The sequence below is a fragment of the Larus michahellis genome, chromosome Z, assembly GCF_964199755.1.
Source record: "Larus michahellis chromosome Z, bLarMic1.1, whole genome shotgun sequence".
NCBI lineage: Eukaryota > Metazoa > Chordata > Aves > Charadriiformes > Laridae > Larus > Larus michahellis.
In genome coordinates, this window is record NC_133930.1 from 72,938,378 (window position 1) to 72,944,834 (window position 6,457).

Sequence of the window (6,457 nt, forward strand, 5' to 3'; positions counted from 1 at the left end):
GTGGAGGATATAACCACCATGCAGCCTGTGGGAAGGACCCACACTGGAGAAGTTCATGAAGGACTGTATGGCAGGAGGAGCATCCCACACTGGATCAGGAGAAGAGCAAGAGGAGGAAGAGCGGCACAGACAAAGAATTGTGAACTGAGCACAACCCCCATTCCCCTGTGCCGGTCAGGGGAAGGGCAAAAGAGTTAGGTATGAAGTTGAGCCTGGGAAGAAGGGAGAGGTGAGGGAAAGGTGGTTTTAGTTTTGTTATTTCTTACTATGCTACTCTGTTACAATTAATTGGCAATAAAGTAAATTATTTTGCCTGAGTCTGTTTTGCATGTGACAGAATTCATAAGTGATGTCCCTGTCTTTATCTAGACTCACAATTTTTTAATCGTATTTTCTCCCCCACCCCATTCTGTTGAGGAGGGGTAGTGATAGAGCAGCTTGGTGGGCACTTGGTTGACAGCCAATGTTAACCTACTGAAACTTAATATTTATCTGAGTCTTTTTCTGTAGGTATATATTACCCTTTCTGAAGTGAGAATACAGCTGGGGAGTGCACACATATGCTTTCTTGAGTCTTTCAATAATTAACAATTTCATCATTAAAAAGTCTCAATCAATTAGCCTGCACTTTTAAAAAAATCAAATTGAAATAAGAGGCAACTGCATGCAGAAATCCTCTTAGCACCAAAGAAACTGAAATGAAGATTAATGACAAAATGTAATAGGATGATAAAACAAAACATGGAGACTGCACAGTTTGCAGGTAGGGCATTCTCATTGAGATGACCTTTAAGAAGAGCTGATAGAACAAAGTACTGCCCAGTTAAGTGCTAAAGCTGTCTTATATCAAAATATTTGTAAGCATGCCAACAACAGGGAAAATAAAGTTTTTTATAGCTTCTATTTTAAACAAACTGGGAAACAGATAGACTTACATCCTGAAATTTTGGTTCAACTAGATTAGTGTGGGTTTTAGGCAAAAGCAAGTTCTTGCAAAAGCTGATGTGCTACAGTTACGCTCAGAAATGGAGCAGAGTCTCCAATCTGCAGAGAAGTATGTGTGTTGCCTGGATCATATATGGAATATTGCAAGAACTTGAAAGAAGAGACGAAGACTTGGAGCAGCCTTCATAACCCGTGGCATTCCTCCCTTCCACTAAACATCTGCGGAGCAGCCAGGCTTGCATGCCTAACTATGGAGAAGAGAGAAGAAGAAATTAAATTAAATATTAATAAGCCTTTTTTTCTTTTTCTTGGTAAATACAGGTAGAACGAAAGCTGTTTTAGCCATGTAAAATGGAATGTCAACAATGTATGTGTACTTTTATTCCAGCTTTTACTCCTGAAAATATTTGCTCAACTCTGTCTAAATTCTTGTATCTCTTTCTCTTCTCTTCTAATTTAACACCCTTCAAAATCGAAAGTGTAGATTAGGATGGCAAAGTAATCCCTCCCTCCTCTTATTCCCAAATTTAAATGACAGTTAAATAGTGAATCCTTTGAGCACACCCTTTCAGTCCCTGAAGCTCTACTTTTGATAACTGCCCACCCACGCTAGACAGACAGTCATCTGTCATGGATTTCCCTCTCTAAACAGCATTTATAAGAGTGTGCTAACAAGTACAATTATTTGTAGGTTTATTTGGTGTTTTAAGTAAATAAGATATATAGAATATTAGAGAATGCATTTTTATCATTCTTACGCAAATTAAAAATTATAATCTGTCACCTTTGCAGTGAAAAGATAACATTAATAGCTTAACTATAACTCAAATAAGTATCTTAAAATGCAAAGAGACTTTGGTCTTGCTTAAAGCCTGATCATGGTGATATATCTAATCCTCTGGGGAGAGGGGTGAGTTACCAAGAGCAGTTCTGTCTTCTGGACAGAGCTGGCAGGTTGAACCACAGTAGTGAGGAGCACAGTCTCCTGATAAGGCTGAGTACATGCGGAAGTCGTCAAAAGGATGATGCTGGTGGGGCAGTAACCCAGGTAGGTAGTGTTCTCCTTTCTCCATCCCCAAAACATGACTGCATCACTCTCATAGAGTCCCAGACCATGAAAGGTAGTTTCTCACAAGGAACTAACAAAAATATTACTAACCGACGTGGCTTCATGCTACCTGAACTCACGTTCTGTGATAAAGCTCTAGGCTCCACTTTTTACTTTTCATCCTGAGGATTTAATTTAAAATACTCTCTCTCTGCATTTTATCTCTTGTACTTTAAAAGACCATGAGCAATAAATCACTTAAGTGATTTATTGAAAAGACAGAAAGGGGAGGGAAAGGGGGCAAGGGCAGAATGATGAGTTATGAACTGATTCCTTTAGGTTATTGCCTGAATGGCTCAATGTGCAGCATGATTCAGGAGCTGGAAGGCAAATCCAGATACACTGTAAAACACTATGAATTCAAGCTCAGTTACCTACAGGTATGTCTTTATGGACATACTTGATGAATGTCATCATTCTATTATGGTGAAAATGGACTTGAATCTTTAAAAGTTATTTCTGACTTCTTATTTGGCTGTCTTGCTGAAATGTAAGATAGATCTTGTTCTCAACAGTCACTTGCTGAGAAGCGTTCCAAGATTGTAAAAAATTAACTTTTGACAAGTGCATTTACAAGCAACCTGCATCTCTTGCAGTAAAATGCTGCCCTTAATGTCAAAATCTACACATTAATTGATTTCTATTTCAAGACACTTAGGGAAGAATCCTTCTTGGCAAAGAGTTAAATGTGTTTACCAAAGACAGAACAAAACCTAATAAAATAAAAATTAATTGCAAGATTTCTTTGTGTCATTACTGCATCATGGAAGAGATCTGTCACTGATGAACTGGAGGGACTTTTTTTTTCATTTGTGGACATTTAGGGGTTTTTTTTAGGTAGACATGTATCAGTTTGGGGTAATTCAGGATCTGGCTCTTGGTTGCAACTTAGATGAGGTCCTGTTATAGTGATTTAGATAAGAGAAGTCTGCTGAGCTCTGTGCCTGCTTTGACATAAACCGGTTATAAAGGCAGGCATAGATTGATGACGGGTGCTGACAAAGTCAGGGGAAAATTATGCTGGCACCTGGGTGGGCTAAGCTGGGAGGGCAGTTATGTGAGCACAGAAAAGTTGTTTTTCCAGTACTTCTCACTGCAAAGTGCCAGATCACTTGGTAGCGGGATATAACAAAAGTCTTTCCTCCGTGGTGGCCAGGGTGAGATTTATTCCCTGTGCTGCTGTTTAAGGTACACATAAGTTTCCTTACTAGGCTGCCAAAAACTCAAACTTATCCCTGAATGGTGGGGGAGAAATATACTGAACATGTATATACTTCATTGGTGAGATCTGAACGCTGTATGTGTGTGACAGTTTAAAACAGAAGATATGCAACAGTCTCTGTTGCCTAAAACTGGGGAACAAGATTCTTAAATGCCATTTTCTTTTTTTACCTTTTGCTGATTTTTCTTAACATTTTCTATTTTGTTTGAAAACAAGGCCACCTGAATGCTGGCTGATCCGTCTTCTCTGACAATTTGCTAGCTGTGGCCGTTTCCAGCTTTACGGAACTTTTCATCTAGGCAGCTCTATTGTATTGTGAAGAACTTACACTCCTGATTTGAATACAGAATACAGCATTAGCAGTAAAACCAGCCCGAGCAACTTTAAAAAAAAATAAATAAATATGAAGCAATGAGTTCAGGTACCATAGGGAACTGACAACAGCAACTTTATCTTGCCTGAAGATTATTAAAGTTGTAGAAAATGTTGCCAATGATAAGTAAGGGTTATTGATCCTCTAAAATGGTAATTTCTTATTAAAATGTATAAGCTGTATACCTCCAAAAAACCAAAGAGCAAAGGAACTGAATCCCAAAATTAAATAGTTAAGTTAGTTTGGCTGCATACTATAATTTTAGGTATTTAGTATGATGCATGAATTTTAAAGGAAATACTCATATATTGCTTTTACCATGACACTTTTTAACCCTTTCAAGATATTAGTGTAAACAGATTTGTGTAAATAAAATATAGTCTCAAAATATCTCAGGACATAATGTGGATGAAAGACTCACAGAAGTTTGTTGCCACAAAACTTATGTATTCTTAATAAGTTTCCTTTCAACGCAAAATTTTGAAGAACTTGTGTGCTAATTTTTTTAAAAGATACTATATTAGTGGAGCAAAAGGCAATTAAAGAGCTGTTGCATAGTTCATTATTTGCCTTTCTAGCATGGCTCCCCAAAGCCTGGAGCACAGTGCAGACTCCCAGTGACAGCTACCAAACAGCAGAGCAGACCTTTATTCTTGACATGAGAAATGGGAAACTGAGCTGCAATTAAAGATCCCTTGGGGATGCCATTAAGTTAGTTCATATCCACCTTTCCCTACAATAATCCCTTTTACTGAGTGCATCTTTCTTGATGATATCTTATCTGTGATAATGCTCAAGAGTGAAGGATTTCATCTCTTTCCCAACATTTCTTTGAGCACCTGGCTTCTAAGCTTGATGCAGACAGATATTAAATGGCCATTTAGAATTGTATCTGAAGATGTCTGTCGCATCTTTTTGTTTTGCAGAAATTGCATTCCTATTCCATTTTTACCTTTCTTCTTCTGCCATCTTGGCTGTCGAAGCTGACAGCAGAAATGATTTCTCCTTCAATAATGCTGCTCTGCATTCTATTGGAACTACCAACAATCCCAAAAAATATACTTTTAATTTTCGAATTGAACTGATTATTATATTGAACCAATTATTGAATCCTAAGCTGATTATTCCTGAAGCACACAAACAATTAAATTTTAGTTTACTGGCACTCGCTTAACATTGTTATTTCAGTTAAACTCATAATTTTCCTTTCCCTCTTCCTCTGCATGCATGCATTTCTACTGTTCAAAACGCATCTGAAACGGCTTTCATGAAAGCCCACTATCTTTACAGTGTATCTTTGCACCTAGATACTGAGAATAAGATTTATTTCTGTGCATCTTTACTTACTAAAGGGGTCTGTTCTGTGCAATGATAGTATTCTGAGAAAGTATGAAGGTGGTTGATCACATATTCTTTTAAATGCCTTACTGGTGATTGTTTCACAACCCTTTCAGAAATCTGTTGCTAAATCTGTGCACCGTGGAAGCAGTACTGTGTATTTGGGTATTCTGTGCACACAAAAAAAAAAAGTGGGCCAGGGTCAAGGGCTGGATTTTATGTAGGGTTTGTGTCACTTTGTTAGATTTGAGGTAAAGAGTGTGGATGATTTTACATGTGGAGAACAAGCCACTCCTGCAGAAAGCATATTATTTTAACTTACAGTTCAACTTTGCTCACTTGACATTTAATAACTATGGGTATAAATCAAAGTAGCCATAGGTAAGTCTGCTTTTTAATCAGAAAAATACCTATGCAAGATACAAAACAGTACAATATAGTTCAGAGAATAGTGATTCATAAAGGAATTTCATACGGAATAAAATGGTGGTAACCTCATAAAGATCAATTTGTAGAAATCTTAGACACCAGAGATCTTCCTTGCCCATTATTAAAAAAACAAACAAACAAACAAAAAGAAACAACAAAGGAGTAATATTCCAGAGTAAATTCTTCTTTTTGCTTATGCTTCTGCATCTTGGGGCAAACTTACTGGGGAGTGCTCTGTTGATGACCCAGGCTGCCTTCATTCCTGAGCAGGCGGATGGCAGAACTGAATACTTGTGAATAATTACTCGCCTTGAAAGTGTCTCTGCCTATTATATCCTTCTGTCAGCTTGTATTGCCATAGTAGGTCTATGGCTTTCCTCCATAATCTGCAAAACACATAAATTTCCAGAAGTCTGTTTACACATGAGAATAAAATGTTTGTTGATGTCTTAAAAAAGACAAAATGGAAATAAATTAGTATAAAAATGTGCAAAAATTGTTGCTACTTCAACAGGGTCTATTGATATGCAATGATGAGAATTGTTTGAGTTTTACATTCAAGCAAATAGTGCGCTATTCACTGTCCTTTCTGTCATTCACTCACCCACAGCATTAACTCAGGGTAACAGCTTATGGTTTGCCTCCTTTTTTCTTTTCTCCACTTAGACCTCATAAATAAGGGGGTTTATGCATGTTACTAGTAAAATTCAGTATTCACCTCAACACATAATGCTTAAGTAGAGAAAGAAAAGAAAAAACAAAAAAGTCCTATAACTTTGGACACTTTTAGCCAAAGGTGATTATTCTGAAGTAATTTGCAGTATTTTGTATGGGGTTACATCTGTAAAAAAACTCATATTTTCTTGTTGTCACACTGAAAGAAGAGAAAAAGCATGTAAATTTTACAAGTCATCCAGTTCATTTCTAGCTTAGCAATCTTGTAGTCAAAATGAAGTGTGACATTTTGAGGTTTAGAACACTGACAATGAACAAAAAATATCACTTCACAATGAAGATGGTCAGAGAATATGTACAAATAACT